General features: G+C 44.5%; 1 protein-coding gene and 1 long non-coding RNA gene across 4 annotated transcripts in view; one reads left to right on the top strand and one right to left on the bottom strand.

The window, feature by feature from the left end:
• The window catches only part of LOC134909157 (glypican-5-like), a 437,429-nt gene that overhangs the window by 133,010 nt on the left and 287,027 nt on the right, over positions 1-17,392 (bottom strand). The gene's annotated exons all lie outside the window — the stretch shown is intronic.
• Positions 1-17,392, top strand: part of LOC134909158 (uncharacterized) — a 155,751-nt gene that overhangs the window by 108,533 nt on the left and 29,826 nt on the right. The window contains exon 3 of the long non-coding RNA XR_010175859.1: positions 15,923-16,064. This is a non-coding gene — a long non-coding RNA (uncharacterized LOC134909158). The remainder of the gene's footprint in view (positions 1-15,922; positions 16,065-17,392) is intronic.

The following is a 17,392-nucleotide window of genomic DNA, read 5'->3' as shown; positions in this document are numbered from 1 at the left end:
ATATATATATATATATATATATACACATATACACATATATATATATACATATATATATATATATATATATATAAAAACTAAAACCACACCATTAAAATATAAACATGTTTCTGGCTCATGTATACACCCGGTAATTTGGTCACATAGCGCTGATAGTCATTGTTTTATAGTTATTAGCTTCCTCCTCATGGACCTGTTATTTTGCTGTGATGGGGGCAGGACCTAATGACAAAGTGAGCACCGCCTTCCTCCCAGAGCGATCAGCTGCATCTACTATCCAGACTTCTCCCTGAGGAGAAATTCAGATTATACAAGTATAGATTGTAGTGCAACAAAGTCTCCTTTCAGATGTGCTTTTATACTGTCCTAACAGTAGAATTGGAACCCCAAACTGTGTTTCCATGTGCTGGGCCCCTGAATGCAATCACCAGAGCAAATTGGTGGCTCCAGAATTATAGCAGTTCTTATAAATAATGTTATAATCTGGTGATAAGTATTTTATTTTAATTAGTCATGATAAGCATGATAATTAGAATCATTTTTTATCAGTGCCCAATTAAGGTTTGTGGGTGGCCCAGGGAAATGATCATGTGAGGCCCCCTAGCAACAAAATTGTCAATAAAATATGGTGGCTAGGAAATGTGGCTTTTACTTTGAATCATGACCTAGATATCTTATGTCGTTCAGGCTTGCCGAGTCTGTTGAATGAGGAGAATGAACTGAATTTTACAAATTGCTTTTTCATGTCAGTGTTACCCATGAATATTGTAGTGACAAAATCCTTTCTTAAATACCTTCATAAGCAGAGATATAACAAAACCCATAGTAAGCATTGTCAGACCTCTAGTATACAGAAACAGGTGTATCATATCACTAGGATATTAGTTCATAAAAATCATGGCTTGTCAAAATATGTAAATGTGCATGTCTCACTCTCTGCAAAAACAGGCATGCTGGTTGATAAGCGGGGGTGTTCAAATCATTTCTGGACACACCACTTACGCATATCCTCCAACATGACCCATTCCTTTAGGTACAAAATGCTCTGTTCCTGGACTTCTTTGCCAGTGGCAGTTACAAAGGTGAGGCTTCAGCACAGTCCAAAATTCAAATAGGGGAGCCACACAAACTGCCACCCCAAACACTGCCAAACATCATCGGCCAGGACGCAATGGCAGTTGGGGAGCCACCTCTGTAACTGCCACTGGCATAGAAGTCCAGGAACAGAGCATTTTGAACCTAATGGAACTAGAGATGTGCGGCGGGCACTTTTCGTGTTTTGGTTTTGGTTCTAATTCCACTTTCGTGTTTTGGTTTTGGCTTGGTTTTGGCAAAAACACCCTTTCGGGTTCTGGTTTTAGATCTGAATGATTTAAAAACAAACAAACATAAAAACAGCTAAAATCACAGCATTTTGGGGTAATTTGATCCTACGGTATTATTAACCTTAATGACATTAATTTCCACTCATTTCCAGTCTATTCTGAACACCTCACAATATGGGGGGTCATTCCGAGTTGTTCGCTCGGTAAAAATCTTCGCATCGCAGCGATTTTCCGCTTAATGCGCATGCGCAATGTCCGCACTGCGACTGCGCCAAGTAAATTTGCTATGCACTTAGGAATTTTACTCACGGCATTTTCATCGTTCTGGCGATCGTAATGTGATTGACAGGAAATGGGTGTTACTGGGCGGAAACAGGCCGTTTTATGGGCGTGTGGGAAAAAACGCTACCGTTTCCGGAAAAAACGCAGGAGTGGCTGGAGAAACGGGGGAGTGTCTGGGCGAACGCTGGGTGTGTTTGTGACGTCAAACCAGGAACGACAAGCAGTGAAATGATCGCAGATGCCGAGTAAGTCTGAAGCTACTCAGAAACTGCTACGAGGTGTGTAATCGCAATATTGCGAATACATCGTTCGCAATTTTAAGATGCTAAGATTCACTCCCAGTAGGCGGCGGCTTAGCATGAGCAAATCTGCTAAAATTCACTTGCGAGCGAACAACTCGGAATGACCCCCATTGTTTTTAGGCCAAAAGGTTGCACCGAGGTGGCTGTATGACTAAGCTAAGCGACACAAGTGTGCGGCACAAACACCTGACCCATCTAGGAGTGGCACTGCAGTGGCAGACAGGATGGCAGATTTAAAAAATAGGCCCCAAACAGCACATGGGGGGTCATTCCGAGTTGTTCGCTCACAAGTGAATTTTTGCAGATTTGCTCATGCTAAGCCGCCGCCTACTGGGAGTGAATCTTAGCATCTTAAAATTGCGAACGATGTATTCGCAATATTGCGATTACACACCTCGTAGCAGTTTCTGAGTAGCTTCAGACTTACTCGGCATCTGCGATCATTTCACTGCTTGTCGTTCCTGGTTTGACGTCACAAACACACCCAGCGTTCGCCCAGACAGTCCCCCGTTTCTCCAGCCACTCCTGCGTTTTTTCCGGAAACGGTAGCGTTTTTTCCCACACGCCCATAAAACGGCCTGTTTCCGCCCAGTAACACCCATTTCCTGTCAATCACATTACGATCGCCACAACGATGAAAATGCCGTGAGTAAAATACCTAAGTGCATAGCAAATTTACTTGGCGCAGTCGCAGTGCAGACATTGCGCATGCGCATTAAGCGGAAAATCGCTGCGATGCGAAGATTTTTACCGAGCGAACAACTCGGAATGACCCTTTTGATGCAAAGAAGAAAAAGAGGTGCAAAGAGGTAGATGGATGACTAAGCTAAGCGACACAAGTGTGCGGCACAAACACCTGGCCCATCTAGTTGTGGCACTGCAGTGGCAGACAGGATGGCAGATTTAAAAAATAGGCCCCAAACAGCACATGATGCAAAGAAGAAAAAGAGGTGCAATGATGTAGCTGGATGACTAAGCTAAGCGACACAAACACCTGGCCCATCTAGGAGTTGCACTGCAGTTACAGACAGGATGGCACTTAAAAAAACTAGTCCCCAAACACCACATGATGCAAAGAAGAAAAAGAGGTGCAAGATGAAATTGTCATTGGGCCTCCCACCCACCCTTATATTGTATAAACAGGACACGCACACTTTAACAAACCAATCATTTCAGCGACAGGGTATGCCACACAACTGTGGCTGAAATGACTGGTTTGTTTGGGCCCCCACCAAAAAAGAAGCAATCTCTCCTTGCACAAACTGGCTCAGGCAAGATGTCGACCTCATCCTCCGATTCCTCACCCCTTTCACTGTGTACATCCTCCTCCTCACAGAGTATTAATTCGTCCCCACTGGAATCCACCATCACAGGTCCCTGTGTACTTTCTGGAGGCAATTGCTGGTAAAGGTCTTCCCGGAGGAATTTATAATTCAATTTTATGAACATCATCTTCTACACATTTAGTGGAAGTAACCTCCTACGCCGATCGCTGACAAGGTTACCGGCTGCACTAAACACTCTTTCGGAGTACACACTGGAGGGGGGTAACTTAGGTAAAATAAAGCCAGTTTGTGCAAGGGCATCCAAATTGCCTCTTTTTCCTGCCAGTATACATACGGACTGTCTGACATGCCTACTTGGATGCTGTCACTCATATAATCCTCCACCATTCTTTCAATGGTGACAGAATCATATGCAGTGACAGTAGATATGTCAGTAATTGTTGGCAGGTCCTTCAGTCCGGACCAAATGTCAGCTTTTGCTCCGGACTGCCCTTGCTCACCGCAAGCGGGTGGGCTAGGAAATCCTATCCTTTGCCTTGCAGCCCCAGTGGCAGGAGAAATTGAAGGAGGGAGCTGTTGACAGGTCACGTTCCGCTTGAGTTGACAATTTTCTCACCACCAGGTCTTTGCACCTCTGCACACTTGTGTCTGCCGGAAAGAGAGATACAACGTAGGCTTTAAACCTAGGATCGAGCAGGTGGCCAAAATGTAGTGCTCTGATTTCAACAGATTGACCACCCTTGAATCCTGGCAAAGAGAATTAAGGGTTCCATCCACAAGTCCCACATACTTTGCGGAATCGCTCCGTCTTAGCTCCTCCTTCAATTTCTCCAGCTGCTTCTGCAAAAGCCTGATGAGGGGAATGACCTGACTCAAGCTGGCAGTGTCTGCACTGACTTCACGTGTGGCAAGTTCAAAGGGTTGGAGAACCGTGCACAAGACGGAAATCATTCTCCACTGTGCTTGAGTCAGGTGCATTACCCCTCCTTTGCCTATATCATAGGTGGCTGTATAGGCTTAAATGGCCTTTTGCTGCTCCTCCATCCTCTGAAGCATATAGAGTGTTGAATTCCACCTCGTTACCACCTCCTCTTGCTTCAGTTGATGGCAGGGCAGGTTCAGGCGTGTTTACTGGTGCTCCAGTCTTCGGCATGCGGTGGTTGAATGCCGAAAGTGGCCCGCAATTTTTCGGCCCACCGACAGCATCTCCTGCACACCCCTGTCATTTTTCAAAAAATTCTGCACGACCAAATGAATTGTATGTGCAAAACATGGGACGTGCTGGAATTTGCCCAGATGTAATGCACGCACAATATTGGTGTAAGCCATTCTGCAATGATATTCCTCAGTTTCCGTAAGAGGTTGTCAGCTGTGTGCCTCTTACGGAAAGCGGTGATACATAGCGTAGCCTGCCTAGGAACGAGTTGGCGTTTGCGAGATGCTGCTACTGCTGCCGCTTCTGTTGTTGCTGTGGGAGGCCATACATCTACCCAGTGGGCTGTTAGTCATATAGTCCTTAGTCTGCCCTGTTCCACTTGTCCACATGTCCGTGGTTAAGTGGACACTGGATACAACCGCATTTTGTAGGACACTGGTAATTCTTTTTCTGACGTCTGTGTATATTCTCGGTATCGCCTGCCTAGAGAAGTGGAACCTAGATGGGATTTGATAAGTCCCTGTGAACTAATGGCGGATACTGGACGCACATCTAACACCAACATAAGTGTCAAGGCCTCAGTTATCCGCTTTGCAAAAGGATGACAGCTGTCATATTTCATCTTCCTCACAAAGGACTGTTGGACAGTCAATTGCTTACTGGAAGTAGTACAAGTGGTCTTCCGACTTCCCCTCTGGGATGACGATTGACTCCCAGCAGCAGCAACAGCAGCGGCAGCAACACCAGGCGTACCACTCAAGGATCCTCCGGAAGGAATCCCGGTTAGGAGAGGACTCCTCAGTCTTGACAGTGACATGGCCTGCAAGACTACTGATGTTCCTGACTGAGGAGGAAGTTGACGTTGAGGGAGTTGGTGGTGTGGCTTGCAGGAGCTTGGGTACAGGAGGAAGAAGGGACTTAGGTGTCAGTGGACTGCTTACCCAAAGTTTCACAACTTGACACTGACTTCTGATGAATGCGCAGCAGGTGACGTATAAGGGAGGATGTTTCTAGGTGGTTAACATCCTTACCCCTACTTATTACAGATTGACAGAGGCAACAGATGGCTTGACACCTGTTGTCCGGATTTGTGGAGAAATAATTCCACACCGAAGAGGTGGCTTTTTTGGTAGTTTGCCCGGCATCACAATGGGCTTCTTCATCCCACGGACAACAGTTTTCTCCCCCGGTGCCTGACTTAAACAAACCACATCACCATCAGAATCCTCATCGTCAACTTCCTCCTCAGCGCCAGCAACACGCATATCCTCCTGGCGTACTTCAACAGTGACATCTTCAATTTCAGTATCAGGAACTGGACTTTGGGTGCTCCTTCCAGCACTTGCAGGGGGCGTGCAAATGGTGGCAGAAGCCACCTCTTCCCGTCCAGTGTTGGGAAAGTCAGGTATCGCAACTGCCGACACACTTGGACTCTCCTTGGGGATTTGTGATACCATCTCAGAATGCACAGTTCTTTTCTGTGCTTTTTCCAGCTTAACTCTTTTAATTTTTCTAGTGGGAGGATGAGGGCTTCCATCGTCATGTGAAGCTGAACCACTAGTCATGAACATAGGCCAGGGCCTTAGCCATTCCTTGCCACTCCATGTTGTAAATGGCATATTGGCAAGTTTACGTTTCTCCTCAGACCATTTAAATTTCTTTTTTTGGGTCTTTTTATTGAACTTTGGCTTTTTGGATTTTACATGCCCTCTACTATCACATTGAGCATCGGCCTTGGCAGACGACGTTGATGGCATTACATCATCTATGTTATGTCTAGTGGCAGCAGCTTCAGCACTAGGAGGAAGTGGTTCTTGATCTTTCCCTATTAAATCCTCCAAATGTTTGTTTGCCATTATTTTTCTGAAATTATATAACACAATATGCGGCACAAGAGAGCGTACCCCTACACCTCACAGGGCAAACCCTGTAAAAATTATTTGGATGAAATATTAATAACCCCTTTATTTGGAGTAAATAATATACAGCACAGGACAGCACCACTGAACTTATATGGCAGCACCACTGGACTGGATTTATACGGAATTATATGGATTTATATGGAATTATACGGCAGGATAACTGGAATTATACGCCAGTATTCCGAGAATTATATGGCAATATCACAGGAATTATACGCCAGTATCACAGGAATTATACACCAGTATCACAGGAATTATATGGCAGTATCACAGGAATTATACGCCAGTATTCCGAGAATTATACGGCAATGTCACAGGAATTATACGATAGTATTCCGAGAATTATACGGCAATGCCACAGGAATTATACTCCAGTATCACTGGAATTATATGGCAGTATCACAGGAATTATACGCCAGTATTCCGAGAATTATACGGCAATGCCACAGGAATTATACTCCAGTATCACTGGAATTATATGGCAGTATCACAGGAATTATACGCCAGTATTCTGAAAATTATACGGCAATATCACAGGAATTATACGGCAATATCATAGGAATTATACGCCAGTATTCCGAGAATTATATGGCAATGTCACAGGAATTATACGCCAGTATCACGGGAATTATACGGCAATATCACTGGAATTATATGCCAGTATCACAGGAATTATACGGCAATATCACTGGAATTATATGCCAGTATCACAGGAATTATACGGCAGTAACACTGGATATATGGCAGCAGAAGACATCACCACTGTGACTGGGCACTGGACTGATTCTCCTGGTCTAATGCAGAACAACACAGCACCACTGAAAGGGACTTATATAGCTACACCGGATGTAAGGCAGCAGAGGACACCACCACTGTGACTGGACACTGGACTGATGCTGCACAAGACACTTTCCCTGGTCTGATGCAAGACAACACAGCACCACTGAAAGGGATTTATACCCCTTTCACATCGCACTAAAAACCCGGTATCGACACGGCATATTGCCGCGTCGAAACGGGTCCATGTGCGATGTGAAAGGTCCTTTGGTGAATTAGCGGGTCGCCTGACCCGGTAATTCAACCCGGTAAAAAAGAAGGGTTATTACCGGGTTGATTACCGGGTCAGGTGCAGTGTGAATGGGATCCGTTCCGATGCGACACGGCTCCCATTCACAGCATAGGCAGAGGCGGCGCAGGAGATGAGCTCATCTCCCGGCGCCGCCTCCACCCCCGCCCCTGCTGCGCCCTCCGCTACTATGGCAACCGACACGGTATATTGCCGGGTCGGAAAGCCAGCAACGGAGCGCAAATGCCGGATCCCACCCGGTAAGTACACGTTTCTCTTACCGGGTAGGATCCGGCATTTGCGATCTGAATGCAGCATTATACAGCTACACTGGATATATGGCAGCAGAGGACACCACCACTGTGACTGGTCACTGGACTGATGCTGCACAAGACACTACCCCTGGTCTGATGCAAGACAACAGCAAAAATGCAAGGGACTTATACAGCAGCCAGCAGCACTGGGGACATATAGCAGCAGAGGACGCCAACACTGTGACTGGCTGGACTGATGCAGCACTGACTACACTGGAATGAGCAGCACAAGACAGCACTAGAATTGCCACCCCACTTTCCCGCCCACACAGACATTGAGGACGGAGACACGTCCTCTCACTACACTCTCCGAGACTGGAGTGAAAATGGCCATGACGCGCGGCTCCTTATATGGAATCCAAATCCCGTGAGAATCCGATAGCGGGATGATAACGTTTTGCCTCATTCTGGTTTCCGAGTCAGGCGGGAAAACCCGAGCCTGACTCGGAACCGGGCTCAGAGTGCGAAGTTCGGTACGGTTCGGTTCTCTGGGAACCGAACCCGCTCATCTCTAAATGGAACGGGTCATGTTGGAGGGTATGCTTACTTTATTTAAATAGTCAGCTGACATATGTACTTATTATGAATGGAGTGTACAATAAAATAATAATAATAAGGAGTGTGGATATTTAGGTCCTGATTACGAATTGAACGCAATCAGCAATAGATCCTCCTGGGTTGTATTCACAGGAATAAGAGCGTTTAGTCACTCCTATATAGAGGTATATACATATTTGTGGTCTGTCAGCCACTATCTACATGCTTGGTTTGCTAGTCCTTATCATCATTGGAGTGCACTAACACCAGTATATATTAGGCGCAAATGATACAGGTGCATTTTTGCATCTATCCAAGTCTGCATAGGCTGTAGTTACCTCATCATACCCTCATCGACTGTAGCTGACATGAGAGCGCCCGGTCACCTCCGTCAGAACTAGAGATACGCTTGAAATGAGTATGTCTCTCCATCACCCGTACTTGCATACACTAAGTTCTGGAGTGTGGGCATTCCAAAGACATCAAGATACAAACAGCTCAGCATCAGCCCATTACACTATATTCAGACTGCATTAATACCATGTCCAGTGGCAGCACTGGACCCCGTAAGCAGTTGCACCTGCTACGATATTTTTGTACCTTTAGTCACTATAGATAGACACACCTGACTGTTGTGTCTGAAACACTTGAAGCTGCCTCTTGTCCTCACCTTTCTTTTGATGTACGTGATACATTCTTGCTACTCCCTCAGCACTAGACATAAGTTGCACCTGAGCTTACCCTTAGGGCAATGTCCCCTCTATTGGTGATTGCAGGGGACTGGAATTCGAATGCTGTGTCCCACTTAGGCTTCTACGGAGACAGTAATTGTGTCTACTGTATATGCATTTATCTGTGACATGGAAGCCTGGGCAGTTGCAGCAGGGTGAATTCTCACAGCAGGTACAGTATAGCTGGAAGATGTATACTGTTTTTTACATATGTCTGGAGATTCCATCTGTCATCCAGCCAGGGATGTGTACAGGCAAGTTACAGATTCTTCTCACTCTTTGCTCAGCTATTTTCTGTCAGGTGAAAGGGTGATTTGGGTTTACATGTTTTATATTCTAATAATGGACAGAAAATCTTCGTTTGTACTTGTTGGGTTCACTTGTTAGTGTCTCATGCACGACTGATTTTCAATCATTTCTGGCTGTCTCAGTGTTTACTTCATGTAAATAAACGCCAGAAAATGAGATTGCAGTGCCGGAAAGAGGGCTCTTTGGCAGTAAAATTGCATTTTTACACAGCGCTTCTCCCTTTAAATCAGGACCGAGCAAATCTGTTTGTACAAGATTTACACTGTGATATATTGCTTTTAATGTGGACAGACTGCAGTTTGTCCATAACATGACAAATGGGAACGGTACAGCTGCAAAATCTCTGCTTTGCTGCATTGAAAGAGACACAGGCCTTCATTCCGAGTTGATCGCTTGCTGCCGTTTTTCGCAGCGCAGCGATCAGGTTACTACTGTGCATGCGTATGCACCGCAATGCGCACGCGCGTCGTACGGGTACAAACAGCATTGTTGCTGAGCAATGCTTCTAGCGACTAATCCATCCGCGCAACCGATCGTAAGGCGATTGACAGGAAGAAGGCGCTTGTGGATATCAACTGACTGTTTTCTGGGAGCGTTTGGAAAAACGCAGGCGTGTCCAAGTTTATGACGTCAATATCGAGACCGGACAGGCTGAAGTGATCGCAAGTAATTGGAAGGAATGGGTCAGCGCACTCTAAGGGTGTGGATGTTGAGGAGGGGGGGGGGGGGGATAGAAATGAGGGGGGGGGGGATTGACCTTGTTCTTGTATGAGGATAACCAATGATATTTATGTTCCCTGTAAGTGCAATGATAACCCGTGAGACAAGATGGATTGTGTATATTTATTGATTGTATGTTACGTATAAGTGAACGTCCCTCTTCAGGTATGTCCTGCAGACTACCCTTTCTGAGTGTACCCTCCTTAATGGTACACCTGTTCTTGGGCCCTTACCTTACAGTCAATGTGTCCAAAATGCCACTATCAGGTGTGTCTTGCAGACCACCCTTTATATGTATACCCTCCTGATGGTATACCCTACTCAGAAGGACCCCAGCTGGGGTTAATGTCGGGGGTACCTTATTACGGGTCACCTTTACCATAGGTGTGGTTGGCCTATGTGCTTCTGGTTAATTTTCTGTTTGTGTATTCTTGTTAGTGTGACAGTTTGCGGCGTTCCGCCTGTCAGACTCTATCTGGTGTCCTCAGCTGGAGGTTGCGGGTGTGGGGCTGTAAGGTCTCACTTACCGCCGGGGGCAAAGCTGGCGCGCCTGCCGCCGGTGTCTGCAGTCCCGTCCCGCTTCCTATGTTGCCTCCGTGGGTCCTTTCTGTAGCTCCGGTCCCCGCCTCTGTCACAGGCGCCGTTGTATTTCTCCTGCTTGCGGGGTCTCGTCTACTACTTCCTGGTGCCGGCGTCAGGTGCAAGGTCACGTGAGCGGGCAGTGTAAGTCCGAAGCCGTGTGTTCTCCCTCTCCGGCCGGAGAAGGGGATCTGTGGTACAATTAGGAGGTGAAAGTCTGTGTATGTATCAGGTCTCCAACACATTTCAGCATACGTGCCTTTTTCTAGGATTACATTCCTGATAGTCTGGGTAGCTTTTAAGATGGTGCCAGATACGTGATTGGTTGTCAGTGGTTGACGCCCTCTTTTGCAATTGGATGCTTCTTGTCCATCAGCTGTCAATAGAGTTAATTCAAAGTCTGTTCCATTCACCCTGGGAGAGATTTGGCTGCATGTGGAAATCACAGAAGTGATCGCAAGGGCTGAGTAAGTTCAGACCTACTCAGAAACTGCAAAAAACTTTTTCGTCCCGCTCGGCTGCACATGCGATCGCACACTTGCAAAGCGAAAATACACTCCCCCGTGGGCGGCGACTATCTGATCGCTGCTCTGCAAAAAATAGCTAGCGAGCGATCAACTTGTAATGAGGGCACCAGAGCGAGGTGTACTTACTATTAGAACCCCAATTGCGGAAATAAGTCTGATTTTTGTTTTTATCTCTGCTTAAATTCAGTTGTCGCCGCAATTTAACAAAAAATATCCCGCAGCCAGTCAGTGTATTTGAGCACGAGCGGGAGCCGCCTTGCCAGTTAGTGCATGTGCAATGGAACAGATCTGTGCTTCAGATACGCTAGTATTAAAAAAAAAAATACACATGTTTAAAAATATACTAAATATATTGGCAAAATACGTATTTTGAATATTAGAATTTTGCAAAAAAAATAGCATTATTGTATAGAATAAGCATTTTTTAGAGTGTTGAACTGTTATCGTCATCCAAAGGTGGCTCTAGTACAAGTACCATTTTATGTATTGGGTGAAATAAAAAAAATCCTTGTCACAGTTTTTCCCAGCAATACGGATTTACTTATTAATGTCTGGGGTACTGTTTCCACCCCCTCACCCCCTTGGAAAGGGGAATCCCCACCCCCACCCCCCCCACACACACACTTTTCTTAGCAGCACCATCTACAGCAAGATATTTCAGGAAAATGGCACAAACAGAGAAAAGCTATCATCTGTGCTGACAACAAAAGGTAGGGTGGGAACCATTGCAGGTATATCGTTCTTGGCCCAGGAATAGGGCTGGTTTATACAGAGGTGGATTAGGCAGTCACCCCACATAATGCCTTGACCTGGCCGGCTTCTGGAAACACCAGGCCGAGCAAGAGCAGAGTGACAGTGAAGGCCCCTCAGTGCCTCTCTACCTCACTTATGGCCAGCTACAGGGTTCCATTGGCCACAGACATGCTCACTTAACCCAGAGGTAATCTGTCTGAGCCTGGTGGTCCACCACTCCACACAGCCATGTAGAACAGCAGCAGCAGTGGGTCCTCCACGGTTGTTGGAGAGCTGGGACTGCTTGCGCAGGAATACAATGAACGAAGCGTCTAAGGTCCTACATCCTAAGTCAATGGTGCTCTTGCAACGTCCCCAGCGTGTCTTTTTATGTTTTGTTTCATATACTTTTTATCGATTATATATTTTTTCATTATTTTATTTAGTTTTTATCTTTAATTTGACCCTTTTCACTTTTTTTTTATGTTTTCAAGGTTAGGGGCAACCTAGTAGAAGTGTCAATTTTATTGGTAGGGCCCCCCACTTCTTAGTTGCCCCAGGATCCCCACAAGCCTTAATCTGGCACCGCATTTCCTACACCTATCTTAGATACGTCAGCCGTTTCTACCCTTTGACATTCCTGCCCCACAAATCAAATCATCAGACAAGAGAAAGACATTAATGGCAGTTTATGAAGAAGCCAAAATGAGGACTTGCACAGCAACTGGCGTTTTGTGATGAGGTATGTCTTTGTGCGACCGGACATCTCACAGCGGATGGAGACTGCAACGATACATAATTTTTCTCTTTTTGATGTTAGTTGCAGAACTTGCAGTACAGATTGGGGACCATTTTCTGAATGCGGGTGATAGGCAAATACTTGGCGACAATCAATTCTTTAAATAGTTTCCACTATTTACAGTGTCTTTTAAGGATAGTAGATATCGTAATATTGATTAGATCTGTAGATGAACCTCCAATCACCACTCAGTCTATATTTCTCCAATATGACCCACTGTATCTCTATATGTGCCAACACCCCCTCCCCATGATGGACACTGTACTAGTCGTCGTCCCTTTCTCAGGAAACTATTAACTAGAATCTCAGCTCTTAGACAAGGTGTGCTCATTATTTTAGGAAACTGTAATCTATAAATATAATTTAGTCACAGTAATTACTGTATACAAGTTGCTGGCTATGTGACCCTCTTAGTAGATTATGACCATTATGTCTTAAAATCCATTTACCCAGGACCTAAATATTATACTTTACCCTCCGTCCAAATATACCTGATTTTGCAAGTTGGGTTACTTAGCAAATACTGTAATTACTGACATTTGTTAAGTACTATTATCTTACTAATTCTACAGTACTTCTGATAACCTCCCCTTGTTCAGTAAAAGAAATTAATTCATTAACTTAATTTCTACTCAAAGTTAAGGCTCTGGGTCCAAGTGGATTCTCTAATAGCTTCAATGTGTCTTACATCTAGAGATCTACTACCATGTGTACCCAGCTCCTGTGTACACCTTGCTCTTATGTGGGCCAGCTCCTATGGGGTTGGGTACGAGGTCCTGTCGTGATGCTGGTTACATCCTCTTCTGTGTGTACCCAGCTCCTGTGTACACCTTGCTCTTAAGTGGACCAGCTCCTATGGGGTTGGGTACGAGGTCCCAACACCTCAGCATCCTGTCGTGATGCTGGTTACATCCTCTTCTGTGTGTACCCAGCTCCTGTGTACACCTTGCTTTTAAGTGGGCCAGCTCCTATGGGGTTGGGTACAAGGTCCCAACACCTCAGCATCCTGTCGTGATGCTGGTTACATCCTCTTCTGTGTGTACCCAGCTCCTGTGTACACCTTGCTCTTATGTAGGCCAGCTCCTATGGGGATGGGCACGGGACCCCAACACCTCAGCATCCTGTCGTGATACTGGTTACATCCTCTTCTGTGTGTACCCAGCTCCTGTGTACACCTTGCTTTTATGTGGGCCAGCTCCTATGGGGATGGGCACGGGACCCCGACACCTCAGCATCCTGTCGTGATACTGGCTACATCCCCTCCTGTGTGCGTGTTCAGAGGCAGGCAGCTTCCACTCATCAAGTACAAATAGATACAAACCACAAGCTCATTGTCTATATTATACAAATCACTATTACATACCAATTTTAAATTCAACTTTAAATGAAACATATTGACCTCTGTGTCCTTTATCCCCAGCATGACATGGGCTTTGTATTGGGCTGCCAAGCTCCAGACAACAGCCAAACTGTCCTGAATATTTAGGGCATTCAGATGTCGAGAGGGTCAGTCTGTTTTTTTCTATGGCATTTGATGCAGTAAAGGCATTTGATTGCTGCCATTAATGGTACATGCAACACATGTTACACAGCTTGATTTCTTGGGTATATAATGGACTATTCTAGTACTTGTTCCTCTGGGAATGTCTTTAGCAATGGCTTCCTCTCATACAGATTTTACTAGTGAAATGACTAACTTAATCCAGTGTAAAATGTCTAACATATCTATGCCGTGCCAATGGAAATGTGACATAGGGGGAGATTTTCCTCCTAAGGAGGACAATTTCAGGTGTTGCCCAAAGCAACCAATCAGATTCTAGCTATCATTCTGTAGAATGTGCTAAATGATAGCTAAATCTGATTGGTTGCAACTATATCAGCAACACCTGTAATTGTCCTCTTTAGAATGTTTGAAAAACTTTACCCCATTGGTGGGTGATGTCTTCCATATATCCTGGTACTTCCCAGAAATCAATCTATGATCTTTGGTGTGAAGTGTGAATGCAGGATGTACTAATGCCAAAAATATGGTAATAACTTAGAACATCCTGTTTTTTAAGTTTTTACTGCATTTCTGTATGCACAAAATTCCAGAATACGATGCATTCTGTCTTGGAGCTTGGAGCTCATGGTAAATGCCATCTGTGGGCGGTGTTACCCAATATAAGCCTATGGGCTACTCTTCACAATTCCTCCTGAGAGGGATCCAATGGGATCCTTTCAAGCACCTCCCGCATAACTGTAGAGCTCCCGGGTCCTAAACCCAGAATTCCAGTGATTGCAGAGGACAGCTTTTATCAGGAAAGCTGTCCTTTGTGATACTAATCATATTTATAAGTACATATCCGGTAAGTATGTACAGTACCTGAAAAGTTGAGGGATGTACCGCATCATGCATACAATGCTTAGTACATCCCGCCCAGAGAATGACACATTTAATAAACATAACAGAGCACACTTTGTTTCATTATTTTCTCTCTTCCATTTCTAATACGGGAATATATTTTGCAAGCATGGAGATCTCCTGAACGGCTGTCACTGGCCACCATTCAGACAAGTTGCAAAATGAAGATCTTTGGCCTGAGCCATATGCCAGATCTACACTCCCGTCATAAAGGGGACCAATTGGCAGAGGTTAATTTCCCAATAGATTTCCCACTTAATAGTGATGCATGTTTCTCCGCCTATAATCAGCTATGATTTAAAAATGAGTTTGGCATCTCTCTCTGTAGACAATTATGTAACCTATTTCCCTTCTTATTTCCCCCCCCCCCCCCCCCCCGTTACTTTGCTTAAATTAACAAAAAAAAATCTAATGGAAAAAAATGAAAACAATGTTTATGTGGAGAAATACAATAATATCCTATAACTGTACATACTGTTTAACATCAGCAAACTGCTACATTACAGAGGCTGTACAGACAGCAGCAGCATAACTCATTGTATAGCTGTATGTCACGGCTCTAAGCAGAAGTTATGAGGAGGGGTTAGAAATATAAGGTGAAAACAAATGGAGGGCTTACAGATCAGTAGACAGGTATGGTAAGCAGACGTTCCATATTTACATTACGATCCCAATACTAATGAGGTGATGGCAGGAATCTACAATTCCCCCATCCAAAAATAAAGGCTATAAAATATACAGGACTCAGTATATCAAGTCATAAAAAACATGCATGTGGAATGTGGCACTATTTGAATTTTAATTCAATAATTGTGGAATGAAGTCAAAGTTAATGACCAAATTACCTCTCCACACCACTTTATTGGAGAGGTACATTTTAGTCTGTGTACAAACATGCGATTGTAGCGTCATCTAATTTATCTTCCAACAGAAGGAAGAGATGCTGGCGGCAAACTATGGATCTGTGATCCCTACAACAAAATACTTTTCTACGCACATGTGCTTCTAATGCAAAATTGCTGAACAACCAAATGGAAAAGATAAGATCACATCCTGGCTTGTCCTGTGTCATGGTAAGATACTGGTGTCTACAGCAGATGCTTTATTGGATAGCGATTTACAAATCCCTGCATCATCTATTTTTCTATTAAGTGCCTGTTGCCCAAAACAAGGAACAAAGAACAAATAGACTTCATTATATAGGTAGTGGTTCAAATTTAAGCCAACTTGACGTTGTGTTTTTGGCACACCTGTCCCTTTAAATCTTACACTGAGCGTTACGCACATCCCTTTGGGAGTGCCTGCTGCAGGAGAAGGAGGCAGAGCCGCCTGCACTGCGGCCAGGGAGGGAGGGCACCCACCAGCACCACTGACCCTGGGCAGAGGGGAGGCAGGAGATGTACTAAGCCTTGAAAAGTGATAAAGTGGAGTGATAAACTACCAACCAATCAGCTCCTGTCATTTTTTCAAACCCAGCCTGTAACATGGCAGTTAGGAGCTAATTGACTAGTATTTTATCAATCTCCACTTTATCATTTTTTAAGGCTTAGTACATCTGGCCCAGTGTCAGGTGCCGCACAGTAGAAGACCGGCACCCACTGGCCATAGCACCACAGCCACCCGGGAAGAACCAGCGCCACCAGACACGGTTAATAAGGGCAGGGCTCTGTCATGATGTAACACATAATTAGGTAAATGAATCCGTTTATACAAATCATAAAAGGTCTAAAAACATTATAAATACAGTAGCAGAACCATGTAAAAGGTATAACCACTTGGGCCATATAGCTGACACTCTTATCTTATAACTTGCCATTATGCAAAGGTGATTTGTGCTTCCACTGCGAGATCCAGGACCATTTATGAGCAGGGCCACCAAAAATTTGGCCAGGACCCTGGTACTAGGAGGGCACACAGTAGCTGCACCATTTTGCGGGCATCCAGAAAAGCCGGGTCTGGACACTGTAAACATTCTCCCGACTTTCACCTTTCTCAGTGCACCCAGTTGTAAGGCCACAATACAATTATACATTTACCTATCACTAAACAAGTTGGTAGTACTGGCTGTTAGAGACGCCTTACTGTAAGTCAAGAGAATGAACGGTTTTATTACACTGTCAAAGCGGAGAACATTAAAAAAAAATAATTAACAACAGGTTTTCTTTGGAGTCGCAGACACATTTTAAATGGTTTATATTTTTTATTTTCTCTTTATCTGATATACAGTAGATGCTCTGAAAAAAAAGTAATATTTATGAATAAATATAGTAGGAATATATCTTTATACAGGTAAAGCATACTACAGGTATACATCTTATATTCTAATGTTGCTGCTGATCTAACGGAAAATAGAACAGAACTAGATAAAGGATAATTTTTCTTTAATGTTTAATGTACCCAA

Source organism: Pseudophryne corroboree, chromosome 4 (genome assembly GCF_028390025.1).
Source record: "Pseudophryne corroboree isolate aPseCor3 chromosome 4, aPseCor3.hap2, whole genome shotgun sequence".
NCBI classification, from domain to species: Eukaryota; Metazoa; Chordata; class Amphibia; order Anura; family Myobatrachidae; genus Pseudophryne; species Pseudophryne corroboree.
This window is presented reverse-complemented; position numbering and strand designations above follow the sequence as displayed.